We start from the raw sequence: 16,371 nt of genomic DNA on the forward strand, positions 1-16,371 counted from the left end.
TCCAATCAAAAATGAGGAATATAGTAAATATTCAATAATTTATTTCAAAAGATGTCAGGTCACTGGACAAGAACTCCTGCACACTCCAAAATGCATTTGTCGTCAATATTTCATTGATTCTTTTGTTGAATTCTTTAGGATTGAGCCTCTTAACCTCCACAGGTAACTTATTGAAAAGTTTATGAGAGATGAAATTGGGACCATTCTTCGATTTTTCAAGTCGCATATACTTGGATTTTATATTATTTCTGTATCGTGTGTGATATCAATTCGTTGAAAACTGTTGGACAAACTGTTGTACACCACCACCGTGCAAATTTCCGACTACACACTGCCTGATTTGAAATTCTTACTGGTACCAAGCTTACCGGTAGACATTATTCTGTGGATGGATGTTCTGTCGACTTTCAAGTTTTCCGTAAATCTCAGTACCGCCGAGTGCTTTCTGGAAGGCCGACTGATCTCAAAACCAATGACTCCCGTCGAAACCACCGCAGAAGTTCACACCGCCGAAGAACACCTATTGGAACTGACAGAATCTCAGAAACAAGAACTGGAGGCATTTCTGACCGAAGAATTAAAGAAGTTCGAAGACCTGTATGGTACAACCGACCTGATTGAACACAAGATCAAACTGAAACCGGGCACCGAACCGATCAAACAACGGTACCGACCCCTAAATCCGAAAATGCAGGAGATCTTCAATCAGGAAGTGGACCGTATGTTGGCTGAGGGAGTGATTGAACCCTCCAAGTCACCGTGGAGTTCACCTGTTGTATTGGTCAAGAAGAAAGACGGAAAGTACCGTTTCTGCATCGACTTCCGTGCTGTTAACCAAGTGTCTGTGAAAGATGCATACCCGTTGCCGTACATTTCTGGGATTCTGGACAAACTCCGAAAAGCGAAATACATCTCCACGCTGGACCTGAAACAAGGATACTGGCAGATACCATTAGCAAAGGAGAGCCGTCCGATTACTGCATTTACCGTCCCCGGAAGAGGTCTGTTCCAATTCACCGTGATGCCGTTCGGTTTACATGCAAGCCCATTTACCTTCCAGAGGTTCCTAGACACCGTCATTGGCCCAGAAATGGAACCGGAAGCGTTCGCTTACCTGGACGATATAGTTGTCCTGGGGGAAACTTTCGAGGAGCACCTGGAGAACTTGAGAGAAGTATTCCGACGGTTGAGAGAAGCTAATCTTCGTCTCAACCCCGACAAGTGTGACTTTGTGCGAAAATCCCTAAAATACCTTGGACATGTCGTCACCTCCGATGGCATCTGTACCGATCCCGACAAAGTGTCTTCGATAGTGTCTTTACCAATACCGAAAACCGTCCGAGAACTTCGTCGATTCCTTGGAGTTGCCAGCTGGTACCGTCGTTTCATAGAGAACTTCTCCGATTTAGTTTCCCCGTTGACTCGATTACTGCAGAAGAAATACCGTTGGAAATGGGGAGAAGACCAGCAGAAGGCCTTCGAGCTTCTGAAACAAAAACTCACAGAATCTCCGATACTGGCTTGTCCAGACTTCACCCAACCGTTCGTTCTGCAAACTGACGCCAGTGACATGGGCCTTGGAGGTGCCCTAACACAAGTGATCGATGGAGAGGAGAGAGTAATCGCCTATGTGAGCCGAACACTAAACCCCGCAGAGAAAAATTACTCCGTGTCAGAAAAGGAATGTCTCGCCATAGTATTTTCCATAGAGAAACTGCGACCGTACCTAGAAGGATTCCATTTCACAGTAATTTCCGATCACATGAGTCTGAAATGGCTTAACTCCATCAAGTCACCGTCCGGAAGAATTGCTCGATGGGCCGTTTTCCTTCAGCAATTCGACTTCGAAGTCCAGTACCGTAAAGGATCGATGAACAAAGTAGCCGACAGCCTGTCCCGAAACCCGTTGCCGTCCCTAGATTCCGTATGTTTATCCGAGATAGAAACAACTCAGTGCAAATGGTACAACAAAAAGTTACAGGAGGTGGAAAAAGACCCAGCAAATTTTCCTGACTACGCCGTTGAAAATGGAAAACTGTTGCGACATTTCTGGGACTCATCCGACTTCACAGAAGATGGAACCGGCCAACCCTGGAAACTCTGTGTACCATCCGAACAGCGAACAGAAGTACTGCAGGAAAACCACGACTCAGAACTAGCAGGTCACTTGGGGATTGCCAAAACGATTGCACGGATAGCCAGAAATTATTACTGGCCAGGGATGTTTAGAGACATTGCGAAATACGTGAGGAACTGCACATTGTGCCAAAAGTACAAAGTTTCGCAACAGAAAACCCCTGGTAAGATGCAACCACACCGAATGGCGGATGCGCCGTTCAAAGAAGTATCCACGGACATAGTTGGACCATTGCCACGGTCAAAAAAGGGAAACTCCTACATCGTGGTAATGCAAGACCGGTTCACAAAGTGGGTAGAGTGTCGTCCGTTGCGAAAAGCCACCGCCAAAACTGTTTATTCGGCCCTCTACGAACAAGTCATCCTGAAATACGGTTGCCCAAAACTAGTAATATCCGACAATGGAGTACAATTTGACAGCAGACTATTCAAGAACAGTCTCCGAGAGCTGAACATCGCTCACCGTTTCACACCACCGTATACTCCTCAGTGCAATCCTGTAGAAAGAGCTAACCGTACCCTAAAGACCATGATAGCACAGTTTTGTGAAGCCGATCAACGAACCTGGGATGAAAAGATAGGAGAGTTAACGTTTGCCATCAACACCGCTAAACAGGAGTCTACTGGATTTACACCGGCATTTTTAAATTATGGAAGGGAACTAGAAGTCCCGAGGGCGATTTATTCGACAAACCCCCACAATGAAGGAATGAAGGGAGAATCCAACCGTACAGAAGAAGAAAATAGAGACATGACTTACTGTACTCAACAGATCAAACATCTCCAGGAGGCTTATGAGTTCGTCCGTACTAAACTGTACCGTGCCTTCCAACAACAGGCTCACCACTACAATCTTCGACGAAGAGAAGTCCGATACCATGTGGGAGATAAAGTTCTCCGCCGGGACCGTCCTTTATCCTCGGCTGTTGACAGTTTCGCCGCCAAGTTGGCTCCGAAGTTTTCCGGACCGTTTACCGTCGTTAAAGTTGTTTCACCTGTCGTCTATGACCTGAAAGATACAGAGGGTAGAAAAATCACTAACATACACATTAAAGATTTAAAACCATTTCATGCATAGTATATATTATTGTCATGATCCGTTAACCGTTCTTTAGAAATAACCTCTGAAAGGAGGGAACCCGTTATAGTTTTTTTTGTTACCGAATATACCTTATTTTTCCGTCACCGAATATATATATGTATATATTTCTTCCGTTACCGACTATATTATTATTTTCCGTTTACCTGTTTATCTGAATAACTGTAGTTGCTAAATCAACCAGAACCAGTGCATCTAGACAGTCTGTCTCCAAGAGTCAGCGGATAGAACCACCCCGAAAGAAGTTAAACAAGTTCCGCATGTCAACCAGTAGGGAGTTAGCCCTTTGTGCCTGTCCAAGAAGCCGAAGCTACCTACAAGGAGAAATCTCGTTAATAGGATGCCCATTATCAAACATAATTATAACCGACTACACCGTTACAATTCCGTTCAAATTCCGTACATGCACCACCGTTGACCGAAATACCGTATCTACAGATTTTCATCCGTTCAACATGCAATTATAAATCAAACCTGTTAAAACTGTCCGAAAAATCTGTTATTTATGTAAGGAATACCAATAAAGGATACTGTTTCACATTACAACTGAGTATATCCGTCTATTAATCCAATAGATCTAACCAATTTCTGTCCTGAACCGAATCGAAATTACTGTACCGTCAATTTAACACTGTTTACCTGAAGAGAACACCGTCTACCTGAAAACAGAGTACAGAGGAAAACCGTTCCAGGAAGAAAAGTTGACCACGAGGAACGATGAAGATTGGGGAGTTTATTGTTAGAAATTACCCACCTGCGAGTCTCCTACCGGCTCCGAGAGTCCCAACGTCCGTATAGCCAGGTCGGAAGGGGTGAACCGGTCCATTGAGCCCCCACGTCGAGCTGTTGGAGGCTTTCCACCTGTTGCAGCTCCCACGATTCCTGGGTAACCTACAAAACCACGATGGAATTCAAACACCCGCCAAACACAGTTAAATTAGGTACTCACCGGAGGAATGAAACATGGCACGTTTCCGACCAGCGATAAAGATGGATTTCCACATGGAGGAAGAAGATTTTCCACTATAATAATTGAACATCCACGCACGGAACGCTGAGCAAAATTCTTTGACAAGATGGCGGAGACCTGCGCCGAGGTGACTGACGCTGACGTTTCTGCGTGCGCATTGGAACTACCATTCCAACCATAGAGAAGATAAGTACTTGATCGAGTTGTAATTGTAAACTGGTCACGAGTATATCAGTGGCGCGCGCGAAAGTAAGGTCATTATTTCTAGGGGTAGATAGAGTCGTGAAATTAAACTCACTATTTCATCGTAAGTTAATTTCTTCCGAGATGGAGGGGGTGTGATGAACCCCAGTTTTCTGAGGAAAATTGGAGTTCATCTTAGTGCATTTTCTTTCGTTTTAAATTTCCGTCTTTGAAAATATTTTAATTCTCGAATATTCCGTGCGTTCATTCCGACAGGCAGAGTAAATGTAAAAAAACCGCTTATCTGTATTTCACGTTGTTTTTCTTACATGCCGCTGAAGATTTCGACGTTTTTCATCTGTTGATATGCGATAAACCGGAGCTGACGACGTTTTTCATTCTCGTCGCATTCTGGAATTTTCAGATTTTTACCGTGAGAGGGGATATGCCTATAAAAGCAAATTTTCCCCCCGCGACGGTCACTTTTGAATTTTACTTCAGTGCTTTCCTTTCGCTTGAGTATTTTTCGCTTTCTAACGTGGTTTCTAACTTCTGTTATAAATTCAGTTGATTTTCCGTATTTCTTTCGCCGTTGAAGATAATCATTTTGTGTTATTTGCATCAGTGCTTAGAGTTAATTTTTTTTAGTTTTTTTTTTCTTTTAAATCCTTTGAGTTCCGAGTGCTTGAAACAAAGGAGGTAGGTCCCCGTCTGTACCGTTCAGTTTCTTTGTTAGACCTACGCCGTTACTTCTTTAACTTTGACACTGCTGTACTGTATCGTTTCCTGTTGTATTTTATCGTTCTTTACCCTGTCCGCGTTCCGCGTCATAAGTGTTAAATCCGAAATCTCTTCTTTTCTGTCAATCATGGTGTGCTATAACCCTTGGGGCAGAGAATAAGAGATACCGCACGTAGTCAGTGAGATCCCGTAGTTGCGTTAAAAATAGACATTTTCTTCGCTGTCAGTCATGGCGTGCTAAAACCCTTGGGGCAGCGAGTAAAAGTCTCGAACAGACCCGTCCTTATTGTGTTTCATTCCCGGAGAAATACAACTACACACCGATACCGTATAGCAAGTCCTTAGCATTCGTCAGTTCTGGTTGGCGCATTTTTATTGAACCCTTAATTTTTCACTACACCCGGTACAAATTTCATAAAGTGCTCGTGACCGGATAAGATTCCCCGAATGTATTTTCACTGATAGAATCACTCATATTTTATATCACACATATCTCCCTTGTACATATAATTAGTTTCCGAAGTTGTGAATAAACTTTTACATAGTTCGATTTTGACTTCTTCGTTGTCGCTACTACCCTAGACAACACCGAGTTCTGTCTCTGGCTAGCAGCTACTCTGGTAGGTTTGCTATTCTTCCAAAAACTGTTGAACCAATTCGACCCAAATCTCGAAACTGCACATAGTTTTCGAATTGAGATGCACATGTTGAATTTCAGATCGATAGTTCTGATAGGAATGAAGATTTCAGTAGTCGATTCGGCAAAATATCATTTCAAGTCCTAAGGAACTATTGGATCGATGCGAACCAAATCTTGAAACTGCACATAGTTTTCGAATTGAGATGCACATGTAGAATTTCAGTCCGATAGTTCAGATAGGAATTGAGATTTCAGTGGTCAATTCGGCAAAGTGTGATATCAATTTTTCGAAAACTGTTGGATCAATTCGAACCAAATCTTGAAACTGCACATAGTTTTCGAATTGAGATGCACATGTTGAATTTCAGTTCGATAGTGCAGATAGGAATTGAGATTTCAGTGGTCTATTCGGCAAAGTGTGATATCAATTCCTAAAAAACTGTTGAACCAATTCGACCCAAATCTAGAAACTGCACATAGTTTTCGAATTGAGATGCACATGTTGAATTTCAGTTCGATAGTGCAGATAGGAATTGAGATTTCAGTGGTCTATTCGGCGAAGTGTGATATCAATTCCTCGAAAACTGTTGGATCAATTCGAACCAAATTTTGAAACTGCACATAGTTTTCGAAATGAGATGCACATGTTGAATTTCAGATCGATAGTTCTAATAGGAATGGAGATTTCAGAAGTCGATTCGACAAAATATCATTTCAATTCTTAAGGAAATATTGGATCAATTGGAACGAAATCTTGAAACTGCACATAATTTTCGGATTGAGATTTAAGTGGTCAATTCGGCAAAGTGTGATATCAATTCCTTGAAAACTGTTGGATCAATTCGAACCAAATCTTGAAACTGCCCATATTTTTCGAAATGAAATGCATATGTTGAATTTCAGTTCGATAGTTCTGATAGGAATTGAGATTTCAGTGGTCTATTCGGCAAAGTGTGATATCAATTCCTCAAAAACTGTTGAACCAATTCGACCCAAATCTTGAAACTGCACATAGTTTTCGAATTGAGATGCACATGTTGAATTTCAGTTCGAAAGTGCAGATAGGAATTGAGATTTCAGTGGTCTATTCGGCAAAGCGTGATATCAATTCCTCGAAAACTGTTGGATCAATTCGAACCAAATCTTGAAACTGCACATAGTTTTCGAAATGAGATGCACATGTTGAATTTCAGATCGATAGTTCTAATAGGAATGGAGATTTCAGAAGTCGATTCGACAAAATATCATTTCAATTCCTAAGGAACTATTGGATCAATTCGAACCAAATCTTGAAACTGCACATAGTTTTCGGATTGAGATGCACATGTTGAATTTCAGTTCGATAGTGCAGATAGGAATTGAGATTTAAGTGATCAATTCGGCAAAGTGTGATATCAATTCCTTGAAAACTGTTGGATCAATTCGAACCGAATCTTGAAACTGCACATAATTTTCGGATTGAGATGCACATGTTGAATTTCAGTTCGATTGTTCAGATAGGAATTGAGATTTCAGTGGTCAATTCGGCAAAGTGTGATATCAATTCCTTGAAAACTGTTGGATCAATTCGAACCGAATCTTGAAACTGCACATAGTTTCCGAAATGAGATACATATGTTGAATTTCAGTTCGATATTTCTGATAGGAATTGAGATTTCAGTGGTCAATTCGGCAAAGTGTGATATCAATTCCTTGAAAACTGTTGGATCAATTCGAACCGAATCTTGAAACTGCACATAGTTTTCGAAATGAGATGCATATGTTGAATTTCAGTTCGATATTTCTGATAGGAATTGAGATTTCAGTGGTCTATTCGGCAAAGTGTGATATCAATTCCTCAAAAACTGTTGAACCAATTCGACCCAAATCTTGAAAACGCACATAGTTTTCGAATTGAGATGCACATGTTGAATTTCAGATCGATAGTTCTGATAGGAATGAAGATTTCAGTAGTCGATTCGGCCAAATATCATTTCAATTCCTAAGGTACTATTGGATCGATTCGAACCAAATCTTGAAACTGCACATAGTTTTCGAATGTACATGTTGAATTTCAGTTCGAAAGTTCAGATAGGAATTGTGATTTCAGTGGTCTATTCGGCGAAGTGTGATATCAATTCCTAGAAAACTGTTGGATCAATTCGAACCAAATTTCGAAACTGCACATAGTTTTCGAAATTAGATGCACATGTTGAATTTCAGATCGATAGTTCTAAAAGGAATGGAGATTTCAGAAGTCGATTCGACAAAATATCATTTTAATTCTTAAGGAACTATTGGATCAATTCGAACCAAATCTTGAAACTGCACATAATTTTCGGATTGAGATGCACATGTTGAATTTCAGTTCGATAGTTCAGATAGGAATTGAGATTTCAGTGGTCAATCCGGCAAAGTGTGATATCAATTCCTTGAAAACTGTTGGATCAATTCGAACCAAATCTTGAAACTGCACATAGTTTTGAAATGAGATGCATATGTTGAATTTCAGTTCGATAGTTCTGATAGGAATTGAGATTTCAGTGGTCTATTCGGCAAAATGTGATATCAATTCCTCGAAAACTGTTGGATCAATTCGAACCGAATCTTGAAACTCCACATAGTTTTCGAATTGAGATGCACATGTTGAATTTCAGTTCGATAGTGCAGATAGGAATTGAGATTTCAGTGGTCTATTCGGCGAAGTGTGATATCAATTCCTCGAAAACTGTTGGATCAATTCGAACCAAATTTTGAAACTGCACATAGTTTTCGAAATGAGATGCACATGTTGAAAACTGTTGGATCAATTCGAACCGAATCTTGAAACTGCACATAGTTTTCGAAATGAGATGCATATGTTGAATTTCAGTTCGATATTTCTGATAGGAAATGAGATTTCAGTGGTCTATTCGGCAAAGTGTGATATCAATTCCTCAAAAACTGTTGAACCAATTCGACCCAAATCTTGAAAACGCACATAGTTTTCGAATTGAGATGCACATGTTGAATTTCAGATCGATAACTCTGATAGGAATGAAGATTTCAGAAGTCGATTCGACAAAATATCATTTCAATTCTTAAGGAACTATTGGATCAATTGGAACGAAATCTTGAAACTGCACATAATTTTCGGATTGAGATGCACATGTTGAATTTCAGTTCGAAAGTTCAGATAGGAATTGAGATTTCAGTGGTCTATTCGGCAAAGTGTGATATCAATTCCTCAAAAACTGTTGGATCAATTCGAACCAAATTTTGAAACTGCACATAGTTTTCGAAATGAGATGCACATGTTGAAAACTGTTGGATCAATTCGAACCGAATCTTGTGTGGCGGCGTAGTTGTACCCATGGTAGAGGAATACTTCATCTCACCATGATGGTACCAAGGGTAGCCAAACGATGGCATCACTGCGCACGACGGTTGCGATCACAGGGTAGATTATACGTCTATTGCGGTGCAGCATACGCCAAACGATGGCGCCACCGGCGACGCAAAACTCTATACCCTCGACGTAACCGGCGTTTATAGCAGGCACAAACTACGCTGCTTCGGCGATTGTCGTAGGTAGCTGCTAGGGTTCATTAACCTACCTGATGAGTCCGACCCTAGCAGTGGGACGAAACAATCACCCTAAGAGCACGCCATTCTTCAAATGGCGTGAACTCACCCCAGCACATACCGCTAAAGTGGTGACCCCGACGTGATGAGGGAGGGCCGTCTTAACGACGTATCCCAGAAGGCCAGACCGGTTGAGACAATAGCTCGCTCACAATGCACGCTCCCATTTCGGGTATTTCTGACGCTACTCTAGACGCCCTTCCCCATCTTCGTAAACGGCGGTACCCTGCCTACCGTATCGCATCGCTTCCCCAGTCAGCGCCGCTGGTGGGGGAGTGTTGTGGCGGCGTAGTTGTACCCATGGTAGAGGAATACTTCATCTCACCATGATGGTACCAAGGGTAGCCAAACGATGGCATCACTGCGCAGGACGGTTGCGATCACAGGGTAGATTATACGTCTATTGCGGTGCAGCATACGCCAAACGATGGCGCCACCGGCGACGCAACACTCTATACCCTCGACGTAACCGGCGTTTATAGCAGGCACAAACTACGCTGCTTCGGCGATTGTCGTAGGTAGCTGCTAGGGTTCATTAACCTACCTGATGAGTCCGACCCTAGCAGTGGGACGAAACAATCACCCCAAGAGCACGCCATTCTTCAAATGGCGTGAACTCACCCCAGCACATACCGCTAAACTTGAAACTGCACATAGTTTTCGGATTGAGATGCACATGTTGAATTTCAGTTCGATAGTGCAGATAGGAATTGAGATTTCAGTGGTCTATTCGGCGAAGTGTGATATCAATTCCTCGAAAACTGTTGGATCAATTCGAACCAAATTTTGAAACTGCACATAGTTTTCGAAATGAGATGCACATGTTGAATTTCAGATCGATAGTTCTAATAGGAATGGAGATTTCAGAAGTCGATTCGACAAAATATCATTTCAATTCTTAAGGAACTATTGGATCAATTGGAACGAAATCTTGAAACTGCACATAATTTTCGGATTGAGATGCACAAGTTGAATTTCAGTTCGATTGTTCAGATAGGAATTGAGATTTCAGTGGTCAATTCGGCAAAGTGTGATATCAATTCCTTGAAAACTGTTTGATCAATTCGTACCGAATCTTGAAACTGCACATAGTTTTCGAAATGAGATACATATGTTGAATTTCATTTCGATATTTCTGATAGGAATTGAGATTTCAGTGGTCAATTCGGCAAAGTGTGATATCAATTCCTTGAAAGCTGTTGGATCAATTCGAACCGAATCTTGAAACTGCACATAGTTTTCGAAATGAGATGCATATGTTGAATTTCAGTTCGATATTTCTGATAGGAATTGAGATTTCAGTGGTCTATTCGGCAAAGTGTGATATCAATTCCTCAAAAACTGTTGAACCAATTCGACCCAAATCTTGAAAACGCACATAGTTTTCGAATTTAGATGCACATGTTGAATTTCAGATCGATAGTTCTGATAGGAATGAAGATTTCAGTAGTCGATTCAGCCAAATATCATTTCAATTCCTAAGGTACTATTGGATCGATTCGAACCAAATCTTGAAACTGCACATAGTTTTCGAATTGAGATGCACATGTTGAATTTCAGTTCGAAAGTTCAGATAGGAATTGAGATTTCAGTGGTCTATTCGGCGAAGTGTGATATCAATTCCTCGAAAACTGTTGGATCAATTCGAACCAAATTTTGAAACTGCACATAGTTTTCGAAATTAGATGCACATGTTGAATTTCAGATCGATAGTTCTAATAGGAATGGAGATTTCAGAAGTCGATTCGACAAAATATCATTTTAATTCTTAAGGAACTATTGGATCAATTCGAACCAAATCTTGAAACTGCACATAATTTTCGGATTGAGATGCACATGTTGAATTTCAGTTCGATAGTTCAGATAGGAATTGAGATTTCAGTGGTCAATTCGGCAAAGTGTGATATCAATTCCTTGAAAACTGTTGGATCAATTCGAACCAAATCTTGAAACTGCACATAGTTTTCGAAATGAGATGCATATGTTGAATTTCAGTTCGATAGTTCTGATAGGAATTGAGATTTCAGTGGTCTATTCGGCAAAATGTGATATCAATTCCTCGAAAACTGTTGGATCAATTCGAACCGAATCTTGAAACTCCACATAGTTTTCGAATTGAGATGCACATGTTGAATTTCAGTTCGATAGTGCAGATAGGAATTGAGATTTCAGTGGACTATTCGGCGAAGTGTGATATCAATTCCTCGAAAACTGTTGGATCAATTCGAACCAAATTTTGAAACTGCACATAGTTTTTGAAATGAGATGCACATGTTGAAAACTGTTGGATCAATTCGAACCGAATCTTGAAACTGCACATAGTTTTCGAAATGAGATGCATATGTTGAATTTCAGTTCGATATTTCTGATAGGAAATGAGATTTCAGTGGTCTATTCGGCAAAGTGTGATATCAATTCCTCAAAAACTGTTGAACCAATTCGACCCAAATCTTGAAAAAGCACATAGTTTTCGAATTGAGATGCACATGTTGAATTTCAGATCGATAACTCTGATAGGAATGAAGATTTCAGTAGTCGATTCGGCAAAATATCATTTCAATTCCTAGGGTACTATTGGATCGATTCGAACCAAATCTTGAAACTGCACATAATTTTCGGATTGAGATGCACATGTTGAATTTCAGTTCGATAGTTCAGATAGGAATTGAGATTTCAGTGGTCAATTCGGCAAAGTGTGATATCAATTCCTTGAAAACTGGTGGATCAATTCGAACCAAATTTTGAAACTGCACATAGTTTTCGAAATGAGATGCACATGTTGAATTTCAGATCGATAGTTCTAATAGGAATGGAGATTTCAGAAGTCGATTCGACAAAATATCATTTCAATTCTTAAGGAACTATTGGATCAATTCGAACCAAATCTTGAAACTGCACATAATTTTCGGATTGAGATGCACATGTTGAATTTCAGTTCGATAGTTCAGATAGGAATTGAGATTTCAGTGGTCTATTCGGCAAAGTGTGATATCAATTCCTCAAAAACTGTTGAACCAATTCGACCCAAATCTTGAAACTGCACATAGTTTTCGAATTGAGATGCACATGTTGAATTTCAGTTCGAAAGTGCAGATAGGAATTGAGATTTCAGTGGTCTATTCGGCAAAGTGTGATATCAATTCCTCGAAAACTGTTGGATCAATTCGAACCAAATCTTGAAACTGCACATAGTTTTCGAAATGAGATGCACATGTTGAATTTCAGATCGATAGTTCTGATAGGAATGAAGATTTCAGTAGTCGATTCGGCAAAATATCATTTCAATTCCTAAGGAACTATTGGATCAATTCGAACCAAATCTTGAAACTGCACATAGTTTTCGGATTGAGATGCACATGTTGAATTTCAGTTCGATAGTTCTAATAGGAATGGAGATTTCAGAAGTCGATTCGACAAAATATCATTTCAATTCCTAAGGAACTATTAGATCGATTCGAACCAAATCTTGAAACTGCACATAGTTTTCGAATTGAGATGCACATGTTGAATTTCAGTTCGATAGTTCAGATTGGAATTGAGATATCAGTGGTCAATTCGGCAAAGTGTGATATCAATTCCTCGAAAACTGTTGGATCAATTCAAATCAAATCTTGAAACTGCACATAGTTTTCGAAATGAGATGCACATGTTGAATTTCAGATCGATAGTTCTGATAGGAATGAAGATTTCAGTAGTCGATTCGGCAAAATATCATTTCAAGTCCTAAGGAACTATTGGATCGATGCGAACCAAATCTTGAAACTGCACATAGTTTTCGAATTGAGATGCACATGTAGAATTTCAGTCCGATAGTTCAGATAGGAATTGAGATTTCAGTGGTCAATTCGGCAAAGTGTGATATCAATTTTTCGAAAACTGTTGGATCAATTCGAACCAAATCTTGAAACTGCACATAGTTTTCGAATTGAGATGCACATGTTGAATTTCAGTTCGATAGTGCAGATAGGAATTGAGATTTCAGTGGTCTATTCGGCAAAGTGTGATATCAATTCCTAAAAAACTGTTGAACCAATTCGACCCAAATCTAGAAACTGCACATAGTTTTCGAATTGAGATACACATGTTGAATTTCAGATCGATAGTTCTAATAGGAATGGAGATTTCAGAAGTCGATTCGACAAAATATCATTTCAATCCCTAAGGAACTATTGGATCAATTCGAACCAAATCTTGAAACTGCACATAGTTTTCGGATTGAGATGCACATGTTGAATTTCAGTTCGATAGTTCAGATAGGAATTGAGATTTCAGTGGTCAATTCGGCAAAGTGTGATATCAATTCTTTGAAAACTGTTGGATCAATTCGAACCAAATCTTGAAACTGCACATAGTTTTCGAAATGAGATGCATATGTTGAATTTCAGTTCGATAGTTCTGATAGGAATTGAGATTTCAGTGGTCTATTCGGCAAAGTGTGATATCAATTCCTCGAAAACTGTTGGATCAATTCGAACCGAATCTTTAAACTCCACATAGTTTTCGAATTGAGATGCACATGTTGAATTTCAGTTCGATAGTGCAGATAGGAATTGAGATTTCAGTGGTCTATTCGGCGAAGTGTGATATCAATTCCTCGAAAACTGTTGGATCAATTCGAACCGAATCTTGAAACTCCACATAGTTTTCGAATTGAGATGCACATGTTGAATTTCAGTTCGATAGTGCAGATAGGAATTGAGATTTCAGTGGTCTATTCGGCAAAGTGTGATATCAATTCCTCAAAAACTGTTGAACCAATTCGACCCAAATCTCGAAACTGCACATAGTTTTCGAATTGAGATGCACATGTTGAATTTCAGATCGATAGTTCTGATAGGAATGAAGATTTCAGTAGTCGATTCGGCAAAATATCATTTCAAGTCCTAAGGAACTATTGGATCGATGCGAACCAAATCTTGAAACTGCACATAGTTTTCGAATTGAGATGCACATGTAGAATTTCAGTCCGATAGTTCAGATAGGAATTGAGATTTCAGTGGTCAATTCGGCAAAGTGTGATATCAATTTTTCGAAAACTGTTGGATCAATTCGAACCAAATCTTGAAACTGCACATAGTTTTCGAATTGAGATGCACATGTTGAATTTCAGTTCGATAGTGCAGATAGGAATTGAGATTTCAGTGGTCTATTCGGCAAAGTGTGATATCAATTCCTAAAAAACTGTTGAACCAATTCGACCCAAATCTAGAAACTGCACATAGTTTTCGAATTGAGATGCACATGTTGAATTTCAGTTCGATAGTGCAGATAGGAATTGAGATTTCAGTGGTCTATTCGGCGAAGTGTGATATCAATTCCTCGAAAACTGTTGGATCAATTCGAACCAAATTTTGAAACTGCACATAGTTTTCGAAATGAGATGCACATGTTGAATTTCAGATCGATAGTTCTAATAGGAATGGAGATTTCAGAAGTCGATTCGACAAAATATCATTTCAATTCTTAAGGAAATATTGAATCAATTGGAACGAAATCTTGAAACTGCACATAATTTTCGGATTGAGATGCACATGTTGAATTTCAGTTCGATTGTTCAGATAGGAATTGAGATTTAAGTGGTCAATTCGGCAAAGTGTGATATCAATGCCTTGAAAACTGTTTGATCAATTCGAACCAAATCTTGAAACTGCACATATTTTTCGAAATGAGATGCATATGTTGAATTTCAGTTCGATAGTTCTGATAGGAATTGAGATTTCAGTGGTCTATTCGGCAAAGTGTGATATCAATTCCTCAAAAACTGTTGGATCAATTCGAACCAAATTTTGAAACTGCACATAGTTTTCGAAATGAGATGCACATGTTGAAAACTGTTGGATCAATTCGAACCGAATCTTGAAACTGCACATAGTTTTCGAAATGAGATGCATATGTTGAATTTCAGTTCGATATTTCTGATAGGAAATGAGATTTCAGTGGTCTATTCGGCAAAGTGTGATATCAATTCCTCAAAAACTGTTGAACCAATTCGACCCAAATCTTGAAACTGCACATAGTTTTCGAATTGAGATGCACATGTTGAATTTCAGTTCGAAAGTGCAGATAGGAATTGAGATTTCAGTGGTCTATTCGGCAAATTGTGATATCAATTCCTCGAAAACTGTTGGATCAATTCGAACCAAATCTTGAAACTGCACATAGTTTTCGAAATGAGATGCACATGTTGAATTTCAGATCGATAGTTCTAATAGGAATGGAGATTTCAGAAGTCGATTCGACAAAATATCATTTCAATTCCTAAGGAACTATTGGATCAATTCGAACCAAATCTTGAAACTGCACATAGTTTTCGGATTGAGATGCACATGTTGAATTTCAGTTCGATAGTTCTAATAGGAATGGAGATTTCAGAAGTCGATTCGACAAATTATAATTTCAATTCCTAAGGAACTATTGGATCGATTCGAACCAAATCTTGAAACTGCACATAGTTTTCGAATTGAGATGCACATGTTGAATTTCAGTTCGATAGTTCAGATAGGAATTGAGATTTCAGTGGTCAATTCGGCAAAGTGTGATATCAATTTTTCGAAAACTGTTGGATCAATTCGAACCAAATCTTGAAACTGCACATAGTTTTCGAATTCAGATGCACATTTTGAATTTCAGTTCGATAGTGCAGATAGGAATTGAGATTTCAGTGGTCTATTCGGCAAAGTGTGATATCAATTCCTCAAAAACTGTTGAACCAATTCGACCCAAATCTAGAAACTGCACATAGTTTTCGAATTGAGATGCACATGTTGAATTTCAGATCGATAGTTCTAATAGGAATGGAGATTTCAGAAGTCGATTCGACAAAATATCATTTCAATTCCTAAGGAACTATTGGATCAATTCGAACCAAATCTTGAAACTGCACATAGTTTTCGGATTGAGATGTACATGTTGAATTTCAGTTCGATAGTTCAGATAGGAATTGAGATTTCAGTGGTCAATTCGGCAAAGTGTGATATCAATTCCTTGAAAACTGTTGGA

This window comes from Coccinella septempunctata, chromosome 1, assembly GCF_907165205.1.
Source record: "Coccinella septempunctata chromosome 1, icCocSept1.1, whole genome shotgun sequence".
Classification (NCBI taxonomy): domain Eukaryota; kingdom Metazoa; phylum Arthropoda; class Insecta; order Coleoptera; family Coccinellidae; genus Coccinella; species Coccinella septempunctata.